The sequence below is a fragment of the Anabrus simplex genome, chromosome 1, assembly GCF_040414725.1.
Source record: "Anabrus simplex isolate iqAnaSimp1 chromosome 1, ASM4041472v1, whole genome shotgun sequence".
NCBI lineage: Eukaryota > Metazoa > Arthropoda > Insecta > Orthoptera > Tettigoniidae > Anabrus > Anabrus simplex.
In genome coordinates this window covers 1151639690-1151667364 of record NC_090265.1, presented here as the reverse complement: position 1 = coordinate 1151667364, position 27675 = coordinate 1151639690, and the positions used below count along the sequence as shown (strand labels likewise).

Genomic DNA, 27675 nt, shown 5'->3' with positions numbered 1-27675 from the left:
GCATCATCAGCCATTGTATCTCCTCAAGATTAAATCAGGCACCTGATTTAAATTTAACTTATAAGTTACTAACATTATACATCTATACACTTAAAATTGGTTAAGCAGTCATTATAGCAATAGCTATGATTAAAAATTGATTGTATCAAATGTACTTAATACGGTATGACGACATATGATGGCAATATTACGTAATTTTAAAAGCTGTTACACTTTTTCAGTATGATTATACGAAAACACATTCCAAGGAAGATGTCAGTTGACAATATTATTGAAATGTATAAATAATAACGTTAAAATTGTAATCTGGTTAGAGTCCTGGATTTGCGAGGTGAACAATTTGTTTGACATGCTTATACTGTATGTATATAGTTGAAGTATTAGCATTTGACGTAGTCCTTGGAGAAGAGTTCAAGAATTAAATTTTAAACAACAAATAACGTAATTAAAGTTGTCATGAACTCAATTGGGCGATCTTCCATTACTGTACAGTGTTGATAGAGAAATAAAGGTGCAATTAGCTTAGCTCATTGATATTGGAACATGCTGATACAAGCAAGCCGGTCAAAAGGGAACAATCAAACTTTTGATAGATGTTGTGGGTGGGCGAAATGCCGAGTGGAGTTAATCAAAAAGTATTAACACTTACCCCTTAGACCTCTGAGAGGTTATCTTTTAGTGTTGAAAGTTTTAGGACTACTGGCGGTCGCCAAGTTCCTACTTCTCATGTTGTAACCGTGAGGTCTTAGTGGAGGGGGGTGAGCTTGGGAAGGCGGAGCTATAGGCTTGTTGGTTGTGTGTGGAGGAGAGTTGACAGAAACGGGAGGGCAGGAGGGGAGAAGTGTATCTGTCGGCTTGGTAGGAATATTTACTGACTTCGCATTAAGGATTTTTAAAAAATGACTATCTTGAAAGTTCAAATTTTGAAGCAGAATTGGAATTTGTTCATAAAGAGGACCTTTTTAAATCTATTACATCATTTAAGTTTTGGTTTTTATTAAATTGTTGATCCAAGAATATGTATAAGTTTTTCAATTCCTTTTATGATTTTTATATCCTGTTCTATTGTGGTGAATTGATGACCTGTATCCCTCATGAGAATGCTCATTGCAGATAATTTATTGTGTTTTTGGGCATTAAAATGTTCTGAATATCTGGTCTGAAAACTACGTCCAGTTTGACCAATGTAGGAAAAATTGCATTCTGAACACTTGAGTGTAAATACCAGATCCTGAATAGTGGTTATTAGTTAAATTAAGTGTGTTGTGATTAAAGAATATATTTTGATTAGTATTCTGCGTTTTGAAGGCGATGTTGATCTCTTGGGTTTTTGGGGGATTATCAGTCTGGTGAATAGTTGGGTTTGTATATGTAAACATTGCGTGCTTTGGTTTATTAGGTTTTATCTGAGAAAGATTTGTAGCTAATTTTAGGTTTTTATTAATTTTTTTAATCATGTTGGTATTGAAACCATTGAATCTGGCTATTTCTTTTATAAAATCTAATTCTTTTTTAAAATTGTTTGTCGAAAGAGGAATTTTTAAAGCCCTGTATATTAAACTGTAATAGATAGCTTGTTTGTGAGAGTTTGGGTGCAATGAACTATTTTTTATAGTTATCGGAGTGAAGGAAGGTTTTCTGTAAATTTGGAAGTCAAATTTATCAAGGATTCGTGTAATTTTGATATCTAGAAAATTTAGAGAGTTATTGTTCTCATCTTCTTTTGTGAACTTTATATTATTATCTAAACTATTTAGGAATACCAGGATGTTGTCGCTATTGTTGTGTTGTTTATGTATTATTACTAAGGTATCATCGACATAAAGGCGGGATTCCACTGAGGCAACATTTGGGCGACATGGAGCATGCGACAGTGAAGCATGCTGCAGTCGACTTTCAATTGAAGAAACACGGCACGACATGTAGCGTGCGGCTGTGTGGCATGAGACATGTTGCCATCTGTCGAACACTCTCTGGTGCCGCATGCCTAAAAAATATGCTTGTCGAACAGTGTCGCCCGGGATCCAACAGTGTGTGGATCGGTGCTACAATTTCCGTGCGACAAGATGAAGTGGGCTATTGAAAACACTGCGAATTTAATTGGGGATTATCACAATGCTCCAGAATTGCGGAATGTAACATTGAGTGATTATAAAAACAGTAGAAAAGAATGCATACGTTAAAACGGCTCCCAGAAAAGTATGACTGCAGTGTCCACGAACTGAAGAAAATTTTAAAAATGCGTTCAGCTTTCCACCGAGAGCATTAAAAAATTCAGAAAATGAAAACTGGTGTTGCTTCTCCATTGAGAGGAAATCTGTATAATCTACTTACTATTCTTCTTGACATCGATGCTCCAAACGTCAGGTGACAATGAGGAACGTGAGGTGATTTGATTTTATGTTACTGTTTTCCTCTAATAAATGAAATAAGTTAACTGTGTATGAACTTTTGTAAATAAAATTGTGATTTATTCAATGCCCACCGGGCTGAGTGGCTCAGGCGGTTGAGGCGCTGGTCTTCTGACCCAACTTGGCAGGTTTAATCCTGGCTCAGTCCGGTGGTATTTGAAGGTGTTCAAATACGTCAGCCTCGTGTTGGTGGCACTTAAAGGAATTCCTGCAGGCCTAAAATGTGGCACGTCGACGTCTTCGAAAACCGTAAAAGTAGATAGTGGGACGTAAAGCCATTATTATTATTTTATTAATATTCAATTCCTGGTTTTATCCTTATTAGTACTGGCAATAGTTTGCACTAGAAATAAATAAATTAGAGATAACTATTAAAATAGAATTTAATGACATCATAGTACTAACTACAACAACAACAACAACAATAATAAACTTGGCAGGTTCGATTCTAACTCAGTCCGGTGGTATTTGAAGGTGTTCTAGTAGACCTACATCAACCTCGTGTCGGTAGATTTACTGGCACGTAAAATAACGCCTGCTGCACTAAATTCCGGCACCTCGGCGACTCAGAAAACCATAAAAGTAGTTTAGTGGGACTTGAAGCCAATAATATTATTGTACAAGAATAATAATAATAACAAACAATGAACAATAATAATACTGTAGTAATAATAAATTCTACATATCAGTATATTATGGCATTTCCATGTCTATGGATTTCTTGTAAATACGTCGTTTAATAGCATAACAACAAATGGTTCTCTTTTCTACACTGTTAACACACAACAATTAATCTACGTTTTATTCGGATATTCTTCACTGCTACTCTAATTACGCAGTCTTCCAACACTGTTTCATCATAGTCTTTTTCTTCCTCACTATGTCTACTTATTGCCGGCCCCGTGGTGTAGGGGTAGCGTGCCTGCCTCTTACCCGGAAGCCCCTGGCTTGATTCCCGGCCAGGTCAGGGATTTTTACTTGGGCCTGAGGGCTGGTTCGAGGTCCACTCAGCCTACGTGATTAGAATTGAGGAGCTATCTGATGGTGAGATAGCGGCCCCGGTCTAAAAATCCAAGAATAACCCCTGAGAGAATTTGTCGTGCTGACCACACGATACCTCGTAATCTGCAGGCCTTCGGGCTGAGCAGCGGTTGCTTGGTAGGCCAAGGCCCTTCAAGGGCTGTAGTGCCATGGTATTTTTGTCTACTTATAGTCATAGTTGCCACGAGTTATCTTTCATTCTCCTGGTATAACTGTATTAGAAATGTGAACTATAAGGGGGTAAAGTAATCAGAATAGGGTTAGTATATTCTGCTTAAAACTAATACATTTCAATTTTTTAAAATATCTTTAAATTCCAGTGAACAAGAAGTTTCTAAATCTTCCCGTACCTCTAGGCATACAGATTCTGTCATTGTACACGACCTTCATCTGGCAAAGTACTCCAAAAAATCATCACTAATGGCTTTCGCCTCTTGAAAATTCTGACGTGGTTTGTTTGCCAAGGGCTTTATGCCTTATCAGCTTGGATCACTCTGGCCATGCACATTTCCGGGATGATTCGTGAGATGATAGGTTGAGAAATTCGAAACAAGGAAGTATAGCTGTCATCAGCCGGTCAAAGTCGAGTGAGGAACTGTTGTCTTGGTTGCCTAATGGAATATCGTTTGTAGTTGGCGACAAGTCTCCACAAGTGACGCATGCTACACCCGGCAACAGATGTAGCATACTACATCATTTGTGCCCGACTGACAACAAGCCGCATACTACAAAGAGCATTTAAAGATAAAAATTTCATTGTTCCGTATTGAAATTATTAACATTAAAAATTAAATAATTGAAGTTCAACCAATTCAATACATAAAAGAAAGAAATGTAGTAATTACATTCTTATTTAAATGGGACCGGTTTCGACCTTAGTCCAGGTCATCGTCAGCCGTAAAAACAAGTAGGCGAAATCACACAATGTTTATGAATATTGCAGAAATGGGTTAGTTTCACACTCTGTCAGGCACAAAGTCACAACACTATCAAATAATATATGAGGGTTATAAATAAACTTGAAGTCGCAGACGAATATTTTGTAGAAGCAAACAGCTAGTTCCCGGTGATCAGCGCGGCACATTCAAGGTCATGCGCTGCGGTCTCGAACGCCAAAGTAGAGTGGAGAATGTCTTGAAGGTCCAATATTTGTCTCGGTTGCGGGAAGTTAAGTATGTATATAAAAAATATACGACGCAAATCAGTATAATTGAATGAGAACTTGTGCTCTAAGTTCTCATTCAATTATACTGATTTGCGTCGTATATTTTTTATATACATACTTAACTTCCCGCAACCGAGACAAATATTGGACCTTCAAGACATTCTCCACTCTACTTTGGCGTTCGAGACCGTAGCGCATGACCTTGAATGTGCCGCGCTGATCACCGGGAACTGGCTGTTTGCTTCTACAAAATATTCGTCTGCGACTTCAAGTTTATTTATAACCTTCATATATTATTTGATAGTGTTGTGACTTTGTGCCTGACAGAGTGTGAAACTAACCCATTTCTCCAATATTCATAAACATTGTGTGATTTCGCCTACTTGTTTTTACGGCTGACGATGACCTGGACTAAGGTCGAAACCGGTCCCATTTAAATAAGAATGTAATTACTACATTTCTTTCTTTTATGTATTGAATTGGTTGAACTTCAATTATTTAATTTTTAATGCTACAAAGAGCAACATTTGTTGCCAGCCGCATGCTCCATGTCGCCCAAATGTTGCCTCAGTGGAATCCCGCCTTAAGGGAACCATACGGAGAACCGTTGATGTTTCTTATTATTATCTTGTTGTGTTCAAAACTGTCCATATACCGGTAAATGTCAGCTGAAATTCCCGAGATAGGGTCACCCATAGCCAAACCATTTTGGTGATAAATTTTATTCTTAAACGTAAAATAAAGTTTTGCATAATTCAGTTGAGTTTTTAATGGGGTTTTTATTATAGAATTTAAAATGTTTTTTTAAGAAACTTGTGAAGGAATTTTGAAATTTTGTATGTGGGACTGTTTCTACTGTTAATAATTGGTCGGATGGGAACATCTTTCTTGTGGATTTTGGGTAAAGATTTGGCTGTGGGTAATTTTGGATTAGTTTATGATGTTCGTGTTCATTTAAAAGAAATGTTGAATTTTTAAGGAGTGTTTTTAAATTATGCTGTGTTTTTATTATGGGATCTTTGTTAATTGTTGTGTAGGTTTCATCGGAAAAGAAATCTTCAGGTTTTTTTTATGTAGTCTTGTTTGTTCATTAGAACAGTTGTATTACCTATATCAGCTTTTGTTACTATGGCATTATTAGTATTTATTTTGGTTTTTAATTCTTGGGTCTGTTTCAAAAGAATAGAATTTTTGTTAGTTTTTATTTCTTTAACAAGGGTGGGTAGTTTCTTTTTTATTTCATATCTGATGTCATTTTGTTTTTCCAAAGCAATTTGTTTATCTATATTAGACTCTACCCCCGCGATTGTGGTGATTATATCGTCGATTTTTTGGGGATTTGGTCAATTATATTTTAGGCCTTTGTTAACGAGATTCATTTCATTGTCAGAGAAAGTGGTGTTAGATAAGTTGATTGTGGTAGGAACATTTTTTAATGAAGTGGTGGGAATCCTTGTATTATTATTATTATTATTATTATTATTATTATTATTATCATCATCAAACATTTTGGGCTTAGTTTCCTTCAGATGAGCTAATGTTTTTTTGTTTTTGTCTAGTATGTTCATTAATTTATTATTGGTATGTCTCAAGAATGAATACCATTCAAGTGGCGACAAATATTGTGAAATAGTTAAATGCGCCCGATACAGTTGTAAATTCAAAAGTGATTTTTTCATATATAGCAGTTTAATTTTGTTTCTTAACCAGATGTTATTAACCTTATTCTGGGTATCAATCTTTGAGTTGGAATGATTTTCTTTTGTAATTATTTCAGAAATTTTGGTACTAATCCAAGTTTCAAACAATCTTTTAGGAAGTTAATATCTTTGGAGATTTTACTGATTTTTATCTTGAGGTTCAGATACTTGCTCGTTTTTACACAAGCCTGGTTGGCCTTGACATTGCAAGTGATTAATATCATTGTAGGTCCGTATTGAAAATTTTTATACTTGCTAAAATAAGTAATTGTTTATGCATATGCCTCCAAAGTGAGGCGAAACATGTCCCATTTCATCTAATATAATAAGGATAAAGTCCTAAAATTTATTGTAACTTTAATGTATTGAATAGGTAGATGAATAATAAACAATTAATTATTTTAGCAAGTATAATAACTTTCAATAACCTACAATGATATTAATCACTTACAAAGGAGTAGTGTTACAAAAATGTTGCAATCTTTGGGCTAGGTAGACTTGGGAGTAAGGAAACGAAATGCTCGACTATATGGTATGTAATACCAATATAAATGGTCCGTTATTGGACATTATGGTATGTTTCGAGCTGTCAGTGGAGAGGTGGCGTTATATGGCATTAATAGACGAAAAAGCTTGAGTGGAGCTTTTAAAATTAGGAATGATCATAATATGAAGATAAAGTTAAAAATTCAGCAGGACAAATTTGGGCAAATATTCATTTATAGGACAAGGAGTAAGGGATTGGAACAAATTATCAAGGGAAATGTTCAATGTTCAATAAAGTTCTTCAAAAAGCTTTTAAGAAAATGCTAGGTACACGATTGATACGGAGTCTGCCACATGGGCAACAGCCCTAAATGTGGGTGGGTGGGTGGGTGGGTGGATGGACGGGTGGATCTTTACGTAATTCCCATTTAACAGGGGACCTCTTGAACCTTTGAAGGCTTACTCAGATTGGACGTCATGTTTGGAAATATATGTGGAACAGGTCCTGACTTCAGTCTCCACTAACTCTTGGAATTCTGAATTTTTTTCTCGTCAATAATGAATGAGTCATATTTAATTAAAAGATCCTCAATGAAATGACACTCGCAAATAGCAGACTTACACTTCAGAAGAATATCTTTCCTTGGAATGGCCCTTGTTCCCATAAAGGAACGCTTCTCGTCTTAAGGCAGTGTAAAGAACTGTTGACCTCAATTTGATTTATATCCAAATCGACATCCTAGGGAAAAAAGTCAGCATTTTCGCTGAACCTCAATTTACAAGTACCGGTATTCACTGCACTTCTGAACATAACTGAATTTTGCACTTTCAGTTTTTGCTGTAATATCAGCAAGAATTCACACACACCATATAAACAACTAAACTGAAGCCTAGCAGGAGCTGTTGACGATTCTACTACAATGGCAAGCATGAGGAAGTGTGCACACTTATTCTTCTACTCATTGTGTTTTTAGTACCATGAACCATACTAGGTAACATTTTGTTCCCCCCTTTTTCTTTTTTGTTTCAGGACAAACAGGTGGTGGTCCCTCAAGAAATTGTTGAATATTCTCTTGATGTATTTTGTCTTCTTCTCTCACAGATGTCTCACTCTTATCTTTTACAGTTTTTATTGGTGTTTTTGAGCTAAATTACAAGGAATAATGTATTTTAATACTCAACGCAGAAGGGGGAATAATAATAATAATCAGTAACTAAATTAGGAGGGGAAAGCAAGATATTTTAGAACAATTTTAAAACTGAAAAGAGAAATATGTTCACTTGCAATGATCAGAATTTGCAAAAGGTATTTTTTGATATCTGTTAATTTAGCAGAGAATCAACATATTCTAATGGAATTAATTTTGCTTTAAGTAATGTGTATAAACTCAAGTATGATAAAAAGTAAGCCAAGAAAAATCATTGTCAGGGATTTGTAGAAATTCAGTGTGCAGGTTGGGATGCATGATTTAATTTTACACGTAAAAATAGAAGTATGTACATTATACTGTTTTGATATGATAATTTTGCTGTAATGTTATTTTAATTTGTTGAGAAGATTCAGTAAGATATTCTAGATGATGGATTAGGATGATTGCAATGTAATAAGTTAATGAAGGTGCTTGAGTGGAAAATGTGACCAAAGATTGGTAATATTTGTTGCCATTCTTCTTGTATTATATGCTAATTAAATTATTATTTTTATGTTTGAGACTGTAGTTAACAATATATTCTTTTATCACCTTGGAAACTTGTCTGATATTTGTTGCTATTTATGTTGTCTTATTATGTTTTGAAGTACAAAATATTTTACTCTCTTCATCATTTTCTTTGTTGGAAAAAAAGGATGTCTTTTTGTATAGTTTACATGGAATCATTTATTTACATAATAGAAGTTTGTGCGATATAATTTGTCACAATTATCCATTAAGAGGTAATCTGTACTGCACATTCCCATTTGAAGCAAAGCGTTTGAAATTATAACAGAAGAAAAGGATAGATCTTAAACTCTGCTATGTGTTTTTTAGTTGTGTGTTCGTACGTTGCAAACAACATTAAGTCGAGGCAATGGCTCCTATGCACATGTGATTTTTTTTTAAGTCCTGTTGAAGAGCGAAAAAACGAGCACATGATCATTATTAGCTGTCTTTCCAGATAGAAACTAATTTTGAAGTATTCCGTGAAAAAATTAGAGTGAAACTAATTTATTTCTGTTGGCATTAGAACCATTTACAGTAGGTATTAAATTGCCAAAACAATTTGCGTTGCAGTGGGAGTATGATTGCCTCTATTTGGATGTTGTATAGTAATTTCTTGGTGTTTCAACTCATTAGATAAACTATGTAGTGCTTGATTATACCAAAGTGTTACTTTGAAGTTTATGTTGTTTGAATGTATGTCAAGCAATATTTAAAATGAAACACGTAGGATATACGTATATATTGTAATGTTAAGTAAAACTAGTCATTGTAATTTTAATCATCAGTATTTCACAAGAACAAGACTTCATTATTCACTAATCCTGTATAAAGGAAAAAAATACTCCTGACTGAATCCTAGTCAAATCGACATGTTCCATATTATCTTGCACTGAAGCCCATTACTGGGATAAAGGAGTATTTGAGTCATAGTGTACTACCCATATCACCTCTTGTATGTTGTTGTTTGGAAATAAACACAAGAAAATTATTTTGTTTGACTTTTATTCAATTCCATTTTACGGTATAACAATTCTGTTTTTAAATCAGTACTTAAAATTTGCATGAAGGACAGAAAGTTAGAAAGGAGGATTAGGCTTGATGAGCAAATGGAGAGACAAGAACAGTTCTGTTAAAAAAATGTGTTTACACTTTTCAGATGAACCTGTTACACATGAACCCTGCAACACAGGCATTACTTACTATCCTCTATCAAACTGGGTTTTATTTGCTCGAATACATCAATCACATCTGGTAAGTTGACGTTTGCAGGTACACTCCTTGCACATGCAGAAAACTATTTGAAATAAGCCCTTGAACAACTGCCATACGTACGACATTGTAACTGGTGTAAAAACCTTCAATTATTGTGTTTAATATATTTTAATTATAGTTTATTTAATGCTAAATTATCTTTTATTAAGTGTTGAACATGACTAGTATATGGTTTCCCTGTAAATATGTAGTATAAAATTGTATAACCTCAAATACGTATTGTGTATAAGTTAACCTCAAAATTCATACAGTCGAAAGCGGTAGAAAATTCCATAATGTTCGTATGTTAGACTTTTTGTACTATAATTTGGTATATATGAAGGGTTCTGGAAACTTACTGTAAGGTTTTATTATCCATTTCCATGTATTTTAGTAAATAGGAAACGAATGTTCAAGTACCCATTCGACTAGCTGGTCAATCGATTTTTCGAGTGTGTTCCATTAGAGTGTTGTAAGAACTCTTCCAGAAGTCGATCATTCTAGATGGTTGATTGAGTAGTATAAATATCGAGCTGTCAGTCAGTGAAGTTAGTTCTTAGGACTCAGGCAAGTGATGGACTGGGAGTGACTGTCGGGCTCCGAGGTGGAGTCAGAGTATTGTACTCGAGTGAGTGATGCGGTGAATTCAAGAGAGTGCATGTTATAGTGCGCGAGTCAGTGTTGTTGATATCTGTACTGGTCAGAATCGACTTCAGGGTACTCCGCTATTGAGTGTTGTATATAGTGTCATTTGCGACTGTGTATAATAGAATGTTGTGACGTACAGTGTAAGTAAAGTAATTTATATAAGGAAGTGAACTTGTTCTCGTGTGAGATTTATTTGCGTAAAATAAAATCGCATTGTAGAACGATACAACTCTTCACCTCCTCTAAGAAGACAAGTATAATCGCCAACAATTGTCATTACATCCAAAAACAATAACACTGGTATTATTTTTATCAGAAGTTACAACAACAGAATAATAGTTCCTTTGTCTACTTTTCTTTGTATAGTCTATAATTATAAAAGGAAGTGTTTGTCTGTCTGTCTGTGCGTGATGCCCAGCAAAATCTACAGCCCACAGAGATCTGAAATTTTGAACATAGGTAGATGGAAAGGGGCCCGAATGCACCTCGAAGCCGGAATTTTCATTTTTACTTTCGTTGGCGAGTTATGAACGAAAAACCATCGGAAAACGTGCATTGGGATATGATATGACAATCCAATGTGCTGTCACCAACATTGAATGCATAGAGTCGCTGTCGCTAGGAAACGTACATAAGATAAGTAGAGAACACAATATTCAAGGAGCCATTTTACATCCAGGGCTTAGGAAACCGTTTTTAGTCTTATATGATGTGAGGGCATATGACGCTGTTGATGGTGATTCATCCGTCTGATTGAGACGTAAAGTCTCGAGCTATTCGAGAGGAGTGGGCTATGTGCCGGCGCTGGGTTTCATCCTCTTCATTCTTACTATCATATATAATGTCATTCATTTCATCTCGTTAACTCATCTGATTAGGTTGACGTCATGAAAGTCATCCGGTCGTAAAAATTCGCTACGAAGATTCATCTCGCTTCATATCCAAACCCAGTAAAGAAAGGGAACAAGGGTCGGACACTTACACATTTAGAGGAAACATATATGACACAAGATAGACGATAACAATAAACAAGGAGTAATACATATATCAGTCAAGATGCCATTTTAAGTCCGTGGAATAGGAAGCTATTTTCCTTCAATCCGTGATGTCTGTTTATCTGTCTTGTGTTCATGTGTGCGATGCCCAGCCAAATCCATGGCAAACAAAGATCTAAAATGTTTGTCATATCTGGGCATAGGTTTTCAGCTAAGACGAATGGCTGTGTCTGAGAGCAATTCTTGCACCAAGACATGAAGCTGTCAACGTCATCAACAAACAACACTCTCAAGAATTATCCGGTTTCCTATAAATTGAAAAGTCTATCGACACGACATGCCATACAGATGAGGCTGTCAACTACACGACAGTGATTTTGAACAATTTGGAGTCACGTGAAGTACCCTCGAACATCTTGGGGTGGACGATTGTGGCACCGATTATCCTTCTCATGAATATGAATCCTTCCGTCTGCAATGAACAAGGCTCTGAAACTGATGACGAATATTATTAAAGCCACCATCATGACTGAGCATGCCGCAGGCGAAGTAGTATTCCTCGGACTGTAAGTCCATTGAGTAGGAAGCCATTTTCGGCCTGCGACACGAGGAGCCATCAGCCCGTAATATTCGGAAGTGTTTGTGTTTATGTATGTGAAGCCCAGTCAAATCTAGGACACATGGAGATCTGAAATTTTGACATAGGACAATCGTTTAAAGTTGTAGGACTCCATCCTCTAAAACGGTGCTTTTGCAAGTGTCAACTGTACGTGGATTGTTCAAGAGTTCGAAAGGCAAACACAATACAGTATACATCTTACCTCTAAATGGAAGGACATTAATATAGTTTATTCCGAAGCTCTAAGGAAACAATATATTTTGTATTATATAACATGGTTTTTTACATGGTTTTAACATTATTTGTACCATCCATCAACCTGGTATCTTAAGCATTGAAAGTAACAATACAATAAAAATAAAATAATGTATTTCATGCAATTTATGTCAAAAAGATGTGATTTAATAAATATAGTGCTTTAATGTGCTTTTCAATAAAGAGTTTAGAAACATCTAACAGTTGAATTACTAAACGTGGACAAAGCCGCAGGCACATGCTAGTTTTATATAAATTCCACTCCTTTATTGCTCACTTTCCATTTCTCCCCGTGGCTTTCTGTGACATATGGCAAGGGTTACAACTTATAAACTTCATTTTAGTGTTCCGTTCAATTGTTGTTGCACCCATTCTTTTTGCAACACACTATTTTTCACAATTTGTCATCTTCTGATTCGTTCTTTTGTTCTAGGTACAAATAATTCTTAGAAGACCTGATCATTTCATCTATCAACAATATAAACTTCATAGTCTTCCCTAACGACAACTTTCTCAAGAATCATTATCTACGAGTGGCATTCAATATATAATGCAACACATTTTATTTCTCGGACAATTTCGGTTTTCAAAAAATTGGAATTTTGTTTGGGACATCTTTGAATATTCCCACTTCATCTTGTAGAGTTTCATTTTTGATAGGTGGCAGCACTATAACTACCCTTCAAAATGGCGTCTATAATGGAGGTGCGTACCAGATGGAGATCAAACACCGCGTTTCTTTTGGCGGAAAGCCAGGGTATCACAGATATTCCTAGGCGCTCGCAGGATGTCTACGGAGACCTGGCAGTGGACGTTGCACAGTGAGTTGTTGGGCGAGATATGTTTCATCATCACAAGAAGGTCGAGCAAACCTGTCTGATCTCTCACATGCCGGCCTGCTGCAAACAGCTGTGACGTCTGCAAAGTTTGAACATGCGGACACCCTTATTTGAGGTGATCAGCAGATCACAGTCAAACACTTCGCTACTGAACTTGACATCTCTGTTGGTAGTGTTGACACATTTATACACCAGTTGGGGTATTCAAAGCTTTGTTCCCACTGGGTTCCTCGACACCTAACAGAAATTACATGTTACATACTTCATATTTGGTCTGTATTGAAAATGTACATCAATTTAAGATTATTAAAATTTTATTAGTCAACCTATTCAATACAAATGATATTTGCAAAGTTAGGACTTACATCCTATTAAACTAAGGTCTAAAGGGACATGTTTCGCCCCTTAAAAGGGCATCATCAGCCTTTTTACACTTATGCTAAAGGTAAAAATCAGGATCCTGATTGTCGATATAAGAAAAAGTATATAAAATGAGAATAAAAATTAGAATGAATATTATACAATATGTGCAATCATGAGTACTTAAATGACAATTGACAAATAAAAATCGTTTAAAATTTTTGCGAAGACCATACAAGCAACAAGTTCATACCGCAAAAACCGAGAACATTCTGCACCATATTTCTTCAATAGTCAATCCACATTCAAAACTACAGCCAACACGAAAGAATGTTCCCATTTAACCATCGGTATACGAGCTGACAAAATCTGTACAGCGGCACTTATTACTTAACTTCTCACAACTCCTTCAACAAAAATACTGAGACCGCGATCCCACTTCGTAAAATATGAAATTAATGGATTGATTGGACACAACTTTATAATCTACATGCACCATACTACAGTTTCATTACGACTTTTCAACGAGAGGTTTTATGTTGTCTTGAGTGGCCATTGGATTCTAATTTGCTCTCCATTTAAAATCAGGTTGCTTCCAGCCGAATTTCATGAACCTTGATACGGCAACTTTAGCCATAGACTTTCTTATTATTTATTTGGTTAAGGCCTAGTTTGTACAGTTTTATAAGATCATTTTAAGATTGCTGATGTAATAACCATACAAACTCTTATTTCTTCGCAAACATTTTAAATGATTTTTAATTGTCAATTGTCATTTAAGAACTCATGATTGCACATATTGTATAATATTCATTCTAATTTTTATTCTCATTTTATATACTTTTTCTTATATCGACAATCAGAATCCTGATTTTTACCTTTAGCATGAGTGTAAAAAGGCTGATGATGCCCTTTTAAGGGGCGAAACATGTCCCTTTAGACCTTAGTTTAATAGGATGTAAGTCCTAACTTTGCAAATATCATTCGTATTGAATAGGTTGACTTAAAAAATTTTAATAATCTAAAATTGACCTAACAGAAAACCATAAAGAGCAAGGAAGAAACACCTGTGCGGAATTGCTTGCTCATTATGAGGCTGAAGGTGACAATGTTTTGTCAAACATTGTCACAAGCGATGAAACATGGATTCATCACTTCGAACCAGAAACAAAATGGCAATCCATAGAGTGGCGCCGCACCAACTCTCCCACGAAGAAAAAGTTTAAAACTGTACCCTCAGTTGGTAATGGCTACAGTCTTCTGAGACTCTGAAGTGTATTGTGCTACTCTAAGGAAATTGAAGAAGCGACTTTGGCATGTTCGTAGCCACAAAAATGCAAACGAACTGCTCCTTCTCCACGACAACGCAAGACCTCGCACAAGTCAGCTCACAAATCTTCAGTGGACTGTTCTACCTCATCCACCCTACAGCCTGGATCTCGCACCTTCTGACTTCATCTGTTTGGCTTAATGAAGGATGCACTACATGGATGATGAAAAAAATTATCGATGCAGCACGACATTGGTTTCGACATCGACCAGTCGAGTGGTATCGTGCAGGCATACAGGCCCTCACATTATGGTGGCATAAACCATAGCATTGAACGGAAATTATGTTGAAAAATGGGGTATTGTAACAAAAGGATTGGGGAATATCGTGGTGTATTTGAATCCTCAATAAAACGAACCTGCTTTTAGAAGAAAAAGTTAGTAGCATTATATATTGAACTCCCTTCGTACAACAAAAAATGAATTTTCGCAAAGGAAATCTTCCAGCACCGATTGGACTGTTGTTTCTATCAACATACAACCATAAGAAGTGTGCATCGTTCTCCGCCTGTACATCAAGTCGACGAAGATTATTTTAAAGTTTTTTAAAGAACTTGCATCATATGCATAAGTTGTTTGTTTTAACATAAGTTAACTCACAATATTTTACAACATCCGACATTCAATGGCAAAATTTGTAAATATTTTTATAACTTGTAACTTTTAGCTGAAGATGGCTCAATTAGGCCCAAACATGTACTAAGCTTATTTAACTAGAGGGTGGATTTCTATGACAAGTCATTTTTTTTCCTTAACATTATATCATGTAGTCTTGTATTTTAAACTCATTTCCAAGCATGATAATCAAACTTAAACAGGTTTTATTTGGCTTATAAATGCATATTTAGCCTTTTTTATTGTGGTTTATTTTGAACAAAATCTCATTATAAGTTAATGTATTTTGGTCATTTTCATTTGAATTTAATTTTATAAATATCGGAGTAAGCTCTAGAAATTCTTTTTCAGCATACACTGGATGACTGGAATATATTTCTAACTGAAGAACCGTTGAAAAGTTGTGTATGGAATGTTTCTAGCAGGTAAGAGCTGCTGTTTGCTGGTTGGGTCAATTCCTAAAAGTCGGGCTATTGTTTACGTGGAAGCGGAGGCAATTCTGCAGTCATTTGTCATTGTCCGTATCATCTCTCCTTCGCTCTTCTGTCTTCCCCCTTAAACACACTGAATGACCTTGATTATTGAGGGAACTTCAGTCATTCAGTTACTTTCAACATGCCGAAAATGAAAGTCGGCATAGCGTATCGAAGAGGAAGTGCGACGTTTTCACGAGTTACCGTGGACCGCCGCACAGATGGCACTGCCATCCACAGTGATATGTCAACGAGAGGATAACAGAGGCATTATCGGGACTACTACTTCAAAATCTACTAAGAAACTCAAGCATGCAACTTACGTTTGAAAATGATTTCATCTGCTGGACACTTTGGAATATTTCCTGGGTGATTTCGCTGCCTTCGAAGTAACCAGCTCCCTTCTTATCTCCTTCGTGCGGAAGAAGAATCGACATTTCAAGTACCGGTACCGTAGTGAAATACGAGTTTTGGTAGCAAACACAGCACATGATCTTCACAGCACCCCAACTGCGATGACTTCACTTTAATAACATCTAATTTATCCAAGCACTCGAAGAAAGTATCACCCCATAAACTATCCTTACACGACAGCTTTTCCGCAACAATATTTTCCACTCGCAACAACACATTATGAACACTTTCCGACGCATACGTGAGATATGTGGCGCTTTGCATTGAGCCGCAATCTTTAATTAGTGTTAGGGAAGCAGGCACACTATCAGTCGGTTTGCCGAAAAGGAAAGGACGACATAAATCACACTGGATCACTTTTGAAATATTCCTCACTATGTATCCGGCTAAATGATACACTAAGTACTCTTTGTTACAATTCCGCCCACTTAACTCAGGTAAACTGTTTCCCCAGTCTGGTATTTGAATTTCATTTTCGATGTTCACAATTTTTTCCCTGATTTCGTCTACAGCTTGTGTCTTAACTGCACGATTTTTACTTTCAATTTCTCTTGCAAGAATACGCATTTGATTAACAAGAGACGTCAATGGGGATTCAGCACTGTACTCACAGTTTCCGCCAGACGATAAGGCAAGTTTAGACGGTACGTAAATGTAGAAAGTCAATAGTGGGCGGATGATCATCACAACTTAGTGATCGCAGGATACCGAAATGACGTTCTAGGGGATCTTCATTAAATTTTCCTGTCAAAACATGGCTATAATTGTGTTCCCACAAATATTCAGACACTTCTAAGGTACTTTCCACGGTAACTCTTAAGGACTCCAGTGTCCTTTGTGAAGCGAATGAATTTTGAGTATCTCTGAGAACATTCTGCCATTTAATTAATGTTTCGTGTGCCTGTGATCCTTTATACAGTGCTTGAGTGGGAATAGACGAATTTAATGCGTCAACCAGACGGTTTAAATCGCTTGTGAAAATTTCCGTTTGTTTACTGTCTTCTAAACCCTGTGTTTTAATACCCCGATAGAATGCTATACCATTAGCGACTGATCTACTGAATAGTTGAAATGCCAGTCTTACATTCATTCGCTGAAACGAATTAAGATCCAAGTGGGCAGAGGTCAGTTTGTAGCAAACTTTCAATCCAGAAAATTCAGGAGACGAGTCGCATTCGTAAACTTTTCTGTAGAATGAATAATCAAAAATATTGCCATTATAATTAACCTGTCCTTTGTCATGAAAATGATTTCTTACACATTTAAATATATGTAGCGCGTCTGAAAATGCCCGTAATTTTCTGTTGGAGTCAGCTGGATTGGAAATATAACACTTCAGATTCTTTACGTTACCAGATATTCCTAAGCATTTCCACAACTTTTTATTCGACTGGCTACCATCCGATGTGAAACCAATGATTCGGACACCTACTTGCTCTAATTGTATGATGACTTGAATGAGAATGTTTGCAATTATATCACCAGGGGTGGCGTTCCGGCTAGCATATATCGCTATGGGTTGTATCCAGTAATATAGAAAAGGAACAAACATAAAAACTAGAGCATGATATGCCAACTGACCCTTGCTTTTATCTTCAGTAAATTTCCCCAAATCAACAAAACCATTCACTTGCAACGATTCCGAGTTAAAGCGAATTTCTTCTCGTAACTTCACCTCGTCAAATATCAACATCCCTAAGCGTTCATGTTCCTCCTTTCCATTAAAAAAAATCTGCTATGGCAGCGGTAGCATGCTCATTTATGCCGTACGAACATTTTAGGCCCTTCACCAAAGTTCTCAAGTGGGATTCAGAAGGCAAAGGCAGCAAGTCATGATTTAAACAGTGCCGATAACCCTTGGGACACTTTATTTTTAAAAGAAGTGCATCAAGAAGAAATTCATCACTATATCTCATTCCTTTTTTACTTTTCGCTTGACATTTCTTTAACATTGTATCGACTATAATTTTCTGTTTTTTACTGTGAAAACCGAATTGTTTTGACTCAATGAAATTTCTCTGATTTTATATCAGATGTGTCTTTTTCAAGCAAATGTATCTTAGCTTTAGTGACATTGAGTTGATATTGCGTTCTAATGAAATTACGTTTCTGATTCTTCAATCTCCTCTTTAATAGCGCAATTGTTTTCCTAGCATCTGCGACATTAGAGCTATCTTCAACTACTGAGCATACAGGTTGATCACTATCACTGATATTTACTTTCTATTCAGGGCTTTTATTAGAGAAATCTCTTCGTGTGGACTGCCTATTCGTGGGGGAGTTGCGTTTCTTAACTGCCTTGGAAATATACTTGGGTAGATTAGGAAATTTGTGAGGAAATGCTTCTGGTTTTAATTTCCAGCGCTTTCTTGGTATCTCTATTCTTTCACCATTCACCGTAAACGAGTCTACTTTCACTAGAAAGTCGTCGCAAAAATGAATGTCACAAACGAAACAGTTATGAGTTAATTTTCGGTCTTTTCTATGGATAGCCTTCTCCCATTTCAGTAAAACACCACTCTCTTTAGGGGGCCTAAAGAAAGGCCTACCTGAAGACGATCGGTCATATTCAGATCTGCAGCCGGGTACAAAACACGAGGGCATGATGTGATAGTTTCCTTCCGCACTGATATACGTTGCCTTATAGCACAACAGCGACAAAGACCGAGATATTTGAAACATAACACTTCTCACACAACTCAGTCGTGAATACACTAATAATGCAAACTGTCAAAACATCTCTGACAGCGACAATAATGAGCAATAAAAATTACTACTTCTGAAGGCAAATATAACGCGGGCTAATGGCCAAGGGTCTCTGTTGACATCGCCAAGGTCTGTCTAGGGAGGTCTGGTCACGCTACCACAATGCTTTGCGGTGGCGGCCATATTGGGTCTCAAATATCGTTGTTATGTGGGCGTGCCCGATGTAATGATGTGAGTTGTTACTTGTATTTTGAAGGAAAACGGGCTACTGCGCCGCACCACATTGTCAAAATAAGACAACTGACGGAATCAGAGTGTTTCGCTTCCCGAGAGATAAGCAAAGGAGAGCTCAGTGGATACAAAACTGTAGGCGTGACAAATGGCAACCTACAGATAATTGCTTTTTGTAAGAGGTTAGTGAAGTTATACATTCGAATTATTCCTGAATAATAGTATGTTTATATGAACGTTTTATATTTATAGGTCTTATTATGTATTTATTCTAGCATCATTTTGAAGAATCGCAATTTGAACTAAAGAGGGCAGATGGACGGAAACTACTCAAGTGGAATTTAATCCCAATAATTTCCAACGTCCTTAATCCACCTAAGTCTCTGACATATAATAGGAAACCTCCCAAAGGAAGAGAATTATCTTTCAAAACAAGCAAGAAAAGTAACAGGAAAAGTGTAATAGTAGTATTGATGTTTATGAAAATTTCCTTTTCATGTGTCCGGCTCCATAGCTAAATGGTTAGTGTGCTGGCCTTTGGTCACAGGGGTCCCAGGTTCGATTCTCGGCAGGTTCAGGAATTTTAACCATAATTGGTCAATTTCGCTGGCACGGGGGCTGGGTGTATGTGCCGTCATCTTCATTTCATCCTCATCACGACGCGCAGGTCGCCTACGGGAGTCAGATCAAAAGACCTGCACCTTGCGAGCCGAACTTGTCCTCAGACGCTCTTGGCACTAAAAGTCAAACGCCATTTCATTCCATTCCTTTTCATGTAAACTACAGACAGTATCATTCTAACCTTACATGCAACGTAGAAATGTTTCACAGATATTTGAAATGCTTGTTCCTGTTCATTTACCAATTATAATCACAACAAACAATAGGCCTATCACTTCAAACCAACAATTTATGTCCAGCTAGCCATCATTACAACAATTTTATTAATAATAGCAGTCTTATACTGTACTGTAGTTATTATTTACAGCAAAATTCCATTCATCTTAAATGCTCTATAGGGTACATTATATGGCTGGACAAATACTTAAAGATCACAACACTCGCTTCACTCGCACTAACCAACTACTGTAATTTAATGTACCGTAGCCTAACATAATATCCTAATGTAATCCCTAAAATAGCCTAACTTAGATTAACTCAATTTAATAATGACTGAATTTCTATTTCTTATGGAATCGTGTCTACCAATGGCTTTAATTTTCTTAACCATTATTATTATTATTATTATTATTATTATTATTATTATTATTATTATTATTATTATTATTATTATTATTATTATTATTATTATTATTATTATTATTTGCATAATAATTAGGACTCAGCTAAGAGCCCCGTGGTCGCCAACCCACGCTCCCTGGTTAGGAGCGTCTGACGCCCCTTTCAGTCGCCTCTGATGACAGGCAGGGAAGACTGTGGGTGTTGTTCTATTGCCCCCACCCACGGGGAGAAATCTATTTTGGGTTGTGACTACAAGGCCCTTAGCTGAGTCTTGACATTGCTTTCACTATTCTAGCCCATCCGACCTCCCCTGGTCAACACTTGTTCTTTTCCGACCGCGACGGCATTAGCGCATTCGAGGCCTAGGAAGTTTTTCATTTCCACGCACTTTGCGGCCTTCATCTTTCTTTTGCCGGTACCTTCATTTTTCGAAGTGTTGGTCCCCTTCCATTTGTTTTCTTCTGATTAGTGTTAAGAGAGGATGGTTGTCCAGTTGTACTTCCTCCTAAAACAATAATCACCACCACCACCACTTTGTACTATATAGCTGCATGGGTTATCAATAAACTAGTTAAGTGTAGCTAAGAACATCATACTTGTTCATATGTGCAGAATATTTTTGCCTTAGAACCCAAAGAAATACCACATGAATGGATATCAACAGTTACCATACATAATTTAATGCACTCAACTCAAGATGCATTCAGTGTTTGTCAACATACTGGAGTAACCTTTTAGAAACGCAGTAGCGGAAATTAATTTCTTAATAAAGAAAACGCTAAAGGTAATTTATTACAACCGTCGTTTAGTACTTTAAATACAGTACTTCAAGTTCAGTATTTCATGTACCGGTAATCATAATATGACACAGGTACTGTACAGATTTCTATGTGTCTGTCAATAAGATTTCGTATTTGACAGATTATATTAATAAGAAACACAGTAAGACCAAGTTGTAAGGAAGTAAAAGAGAAGAACATGGGCTTTTCTGTTGATTCTTGTTTCTAAAAAAAAAAAAAAAAAAGACTTTCAGGCTCTGTTAATTATTTTCCTATTCAAATAGCTGTGAATGTATTCATATCATTTAAGTGTTATGCACTTATATATACATGACTAGTAGATGCCCAATTAAATTATTTATGAAAAATAGTTGTTATTTTGTTTTTATTTCAATGTACGGTACCGAAATCCTCTAAATTCGAATACACTTGCCTTTGGTTACGCTCGCTTAAAGACCCAATATGGCGGCTCCATAAGTAGCATTCGTGACTTGACCTCCCTAGACAGACCTTGGACATCGCAATCGCCTGCGCTGCCACCAAGCGGGTGTCCCACCAACCTCTTGAGCTCTCTTACGGGCGAACGGAGATGATGTCGCACTTCCTCTTCGATACGCTATGGTCTCGGTTAGGGAGAAGTTGCGAAGTTTTGTTCACGAGTTCAGTGAAAACATATTCAGTACGGATGGAATTATATTATTCTGAAAATAATTAATTATTCTGTAAATTGTGAAAAGTAAAAGTTATTGCCAAAAAATGCTTCACTGTGCTACAACATTGTAATACTGCAAAACATAAGAATTGTGTAACTAGATATTCTGTACCCGAAAATAGGCAACATTTGCTAACTGAAATTCTGACATCAAGTACACAGTGTTCACAATTTTCGCAAGATCTCTGCAAGATGATAGTTTTGTCTAATATTCCTTTAAAGAAACGTGCGGCAGGTATTAAGGGCAATAAATGTGTCACTGCATACCAGGCGACAGGTAGCTGACCTGAGTTTCCTCATGGGATCTTAAATGGGCATTACCGCTCGGAACATCTTGTCTCACTCTTTTCTATCCGTGTTCCTTCCCGCTCCACTAGAACCAAAGACCTTCTCCACATTCCCCACACTCAGCACTCAATACTTCAACGATCTTTCCTAATTCGCCTCCCAACTCTCTTTAACAATATAAATAGGAGACAAAAGCTTGATATAACATCAAGTAAAAGTATATTCGGGAGGGGTGTAAACAGTTTCCTAAGGATAATTTGATTGTGAAGAGGTTATACAGACATTTTGACTCACGACGACTTGGCTATGAACATGGACATTCTCATGGTTTTCGATTCGGACAGGTGTCATTAGTAGGCTGTGTACCTGATCTTGTTTTCTTTTGTTATGTTTGTTATATTTTATCATTAAAATTTACATTTTTTAATTAGTCTGTTGACAGTGAAAGCGAAATTTGCTCAGTGTAGCTGTATCTTGTGCTTTATGAATAAATAAATAAATAAATAACAACCAAAGCTTCAGACAGTTCTTGAAAAATATACAAAGCATCTCCTGTCTCAACGAATCTACTCTCAGGAAGGACTATCTGACCCCTTGTTATGAAGAGATGTTGGATATAATAAGGTGTGGCGTGGGAGACAATAGGATGTGGGTTTCAATAGACAAGACTACAGATGTGGATGGAAGATATGTAGCAAATATGATAGTTGGCATGCTGAAAGAAGACCGGCCTGGAAATACGTTCCTCCTGACATGAAGTGCTAGAGAAGACAAATCATTTCACCATTGCAGTTCTCTTCGACAATTCAATGAATCTGTTGTGGTCAAACAGGGCAAAGAGAGAGCACATTTTTCTATTTGTAATTGATGCTGTCCCATATATGATGAAGGCAGGCAAGGGATTAAAACAGTATACCTAAAAATGATTCATGTGACATGTTTGGACAATACCTATTAGGAATAAGTTGGAACCTTCCTCATACTTACCGAGAAATGAGATGCCTAATATCAAACATGGACATGCGCCACCTATATCAAAATTGAGTTAAGGATGAATCCTTATAGCATTTTTAATGCTCTATCTGAATTAGTGGTCCGTGTCTTTCACAAACGAATATTTGTACGTAATTTTTAACATAGAAATATGCAGTTTCTTTCATAATCGGACACCTCCAAACGTAGTTTATATCAAAAACTGACATGACCGTTTCAGCCAATCATATTGCTACAAGTGACATCAAACTGTCATGGCGACTAGAAAATTGTTATCGACATCTTAAGGAGAAAAAAAGAGGAGGACTGTTTTTAATGTCCTATGATTGCCAAAAGAACCTCGTTTTGCCAAAATTAAGTGATCAGTCGGCTTATTATTCCAGACAACCCTACTGTTAAATCTGTCTGTTGTAATAGGCACATCTCAAGGCAAACAGCGCGCTGACAATGTGTCTGTTTACACGTGGCTGGAGAATGAGGGAAAGAAATCATTAAATGAAATAGCATCAGCGGTTGTCAATGAGTTACGATCTAATGATTTACAAGGCTTCACTTCAGTCAAGTTGATTGCTGATGGCTGCGCCGGCCAAAATAAAAATAATAGGCCTATGTTGACGACGTGTGCAAAGTGGCTTACAACGTATGCACAAATTAAATCTGCTAGCCGACTACTATTTGGAAACATTTTTTTTCAAGTTGCTTTACGTCGCACCGACTCAGATAGGTCTTATAGCGACGACGGGATAGGAAAGGACTAGGAATGGGAGTGGGGAGGAAGCGGCCGTGGCCTTAATTAAGGTACAGCCCTAGCATTTGCCTGGTGTGAAAATGGGAAACCACGGAAAACCATCTTCAGGGCTGCTGACAGTGGGGTTCGAACCCGCTATCTCCCGAATACTGGATACTGGCCGCACTTAAGCGACTGCAGCTATCGAGCTCGGTATTCGGAAACAGGTATTGAGCGTAAGATCACGAAAGCATGACAGGTAAGTCTAATGTTAATGAATCCTTTACCTACTGATATTGGCCTGGATGTAAACCCACAGAAACTTAAAGATGTTGACAAATTACTAGAAAAGCATTTCGGAAAAGATCGGAAATTAATGCCTCTCTTAAGTGGTATGTCGAAGTCATCAATAAGAATATTTATAGCGAAAATTAACAAGCTGTTAATGATATAAATAATAATGTGATTGTTTTGAAGACCCTTGTGATGAACCAGAGGTTATTTGATCAGAAATACAGTGAAGCAAGAACTGAAATATATGTTAAAAATGTTAACAAAGTATAAGAATAGCCTTATTTCTTTCAGATTTTAATTATATTTCTTTTAAAATGGAAGTTTACTTCCGTGTCATCCTGCAACTTTTTTTCCAAATATTGGGATAGTTCGTTTCAAAAGTGGACAATTACATGGATGTTTGTATCAAAAATGGACAAAAGCCAATCTCGGTTTCAGAAATGGACATCGTCATATCTGAACGTGTTTTACACAGACTGAAATTCCTAAGTGTCGACCATGATTTTCTTGTTCATAGGGCTGGAAATATGATACACAAAAATTTTCACACATGTAACGGGGATTTAACATAGAAAAACAAAAATGTGGCTCTACTGAAAAATTAACAAAATGGCTTTTGTCCATGTTTGATACTAGGCACCTCAAATGATCATAAGCATAAAATTAGGGCCAGAAACCAGCATACGGACGTGGGCAAGTTTTCCTTCGTTGACAGGACCATAAGGGATTGGAATAAATTACCTACATTAGTCTTTGATGGATTTCCTTCCGGTATCAAGTCATTTAAGAAGACCATTAGTGCTATGTGTAAAGTGAAACGTAAAAGTTTTAAATTACGAACACAGAATTTGTGATTTTCTGCTTGGTTTAATTGTGAAACTAGGAGTTGTTTGTGGTATTCTCTTTCCAGGGAATTGCTTGTTGTACTTATGTTGTCGTAGTTGTCGTTGTTGGGTAATTACCACTGTTTTTTATCTTTATTATCACTTGTACTGTAATGTTAAGCTAGTAGTAAGTTCAACCTATAGTATTGTAAGCTGTAGAGTTAAGCACTGGGAAATACTTAAGTTTTGTGTGAATTTGTATATGACGGTGATGGATTTAGAATGTTAAACTAGTTATGTCTTGTAATATTTTCTTTCCAGGGATTTGCTTATTGTACTGTTGTTGTCCTTATATGGTTAATTATGTTTTTAATATTACGTTATTAACATTGTAATGTTAACCTAGTAATAAGCTCAACCTATAGTACTGTAAGCGGTAGTGTTAAGCACTGGAAATACTTAAGTTGTGTATGAAATTTTATACGATAATGCTGGATTTAGAATGTTAAACTAGAAGTATTTCTTGTAATATTTTTCCCGTGGAATTGCTTGTTGTACTCCATTTTTTGCTAGGGGCTTTACGTCGCACCGACACAGATAGGTCTTATGACGACGATGGGATAGGAAAGTCCTAGGAATTGGAAGGAATCGGCCGTGGCCTTAATTAAGGTACAGCCCCAGCATTTGCCTGGTGTGAAAATGGGAAACCACGGAAAACCATCTTCAAGGCTGCTGATAGTGGGATTCGAACCTACTATCTCCCGGATGCAAGCTCACAGCCGCACGCCTCCACGCGCACGGCCAACTCGCCCGGTATACTCCAGTTGTTGTTGGGTAGTTATGTTTTTAAGTTTATTATCACTTGTAGGGTTAAACTAGTAGTAAAGTCAACATATAGTATTGCAAGGTGGTGGTGGTGATTATTGTTTTAAGAGGAAGTACTACTGGGCAACCATCCTCTATATAACACTAATCAGAGAGAAAAAATGGAAGGGGTCCGACACTTCGAAGAATGAAGGTATCGGCCAAAGGAAGACAAGGGCCACGTCGGTGCGACGTAAAGCAGAAATTGTAAATAACAAATGGAAATTATCTTTGCGAGAAGAGAGAAAGTAGGAATGAAATAATGTCCACAGAGTAGCGCAATCTAACGGGACATTTGGAACTGTTTCTCGGTAGGGGACTTGCTACTCTCGTGCAACTTCCTCAGACCGATACTGGCGAGCATGCTACCTAATGTTATACAGGCTTAGGCTCGTCTCTGCTGAGGTACATTGCGCCGCACTGTCCGCTAGGGAGTTGCCGTAGGAAAGCAAACTCCCTGAGTTTGATTCGAAGTCAGCATCGTTTATTGGTCAGTTACGAAGCATTAGTGCAACAAAAGATCAAAATTAGTTGCTTTTAACACGTTTTAGAATATATGTTAGCTTTATTAAACTGAAACATTAGACTAAAAGAGGACAAATGAAGTGTAAAATCATTGGGAGTTGTGCAACACTGCAACAATACCACGCACCGCCACTGCTTAACAACCACCACTCCGTTCATCAATCTCATACCACCCACTCAATCTCTTATTCATAAACTCTCTTACCTTCACTATTCATTTCAAATACAATTAACAAACCTTTCATTATTTTCACTATCTTATTATATTTACACACTATCCCCTAACCTACTTACTAACATTACTTAAATTTTTACTTCTCGTTATTATACCTTCGTTACTTTTAGCTTTCTTCCCCCATAAATCCTTTAGACACATGCTTCTCCCTTTGTTCAAAGCATCTCTTTTAATAACTTCCTCCCTCAGACCATTCACATCTTCGTAATTCCTCTGCATTTGTCTTATACAGTCATCTCAACCAATCTCTTTTCTTAGTTTCCTGACTAAGTCCCTGTCTGCTTCCCTAGACGTTTCTAATCTATCCCTGTTATCAGCTGTCCTTTCCTTTTCACTATGCACGTCCACTCCATCACAGTGTTCACCTCTCTTCTTTTCCTCCGAACTCGACACACCCAAAAGAGCTTCTATGTACTTACTGGTTCACGATGCTCTTCCATTCCTTCAATGCACGTCCTCTCCTGCACTACTCCTTTCTCCCTGTTTAAGACCCTCTTCCACTGTTTGGAGTTTCGTCACTGCCCACCTTCGTGTCCATTTTTCATTGCTCACTACCAGTTACTCACTCCTCAGCACTACAGCCCTTGTAGGGCCTTGGCCTCTCTGACGATTGTAGCCCAATCTCCACGATCTTCTGCACGCCTCCTCCATCTTCTTATTCCCATCTTTCTTAAATCCTCCTCCACATCATCCAGCCATCTTTTCCGGGGTCTTCCTTTCCATCTTCTACCATGTAGATTTCCTTTATCGATCTTCTCGACAGCCCCATTATCTGGCATTCTCTCCACATGTCCCAACCGCCTTAATCTGTTGCTTTTTATTTCGGTTACGATACTTGGATGTCCATAGAGTTCTTCCAATTCCTTGTTTTCCTTATTCTCCACAATTCCCATTCCTTCACTGGGCCAAAAATCTTTCTCAGTATTTTTCTCTCTCATCTGTTCAACAGTTCTT

The 27675-nt window shown here is 37.0% G+C and overlaps 1 protein-coding gene across 2 annotated transcripts in view; it reads left to right on the top strand.

Moving 5' to 3' along the window:
- LOC136858119 (transmembrane protein 59) overlaps positions 1–9491 on the top strand; it is a 44846-nt gene extending 35355 nt beyond the window's left edge. For both annotated transcript variants that reach the window (XM_067137428.2, XM_067137429.2), the window contains exon 6: positions 7834–9491. The gene's annotated coding sequence lies outside the window, so the exon portion shown is untranslated. The remainder of the gene's footprint in view (positions 1–7833) is intronic.
- Positions 9492–27675: the final 18184 nt, after the last annotated feature.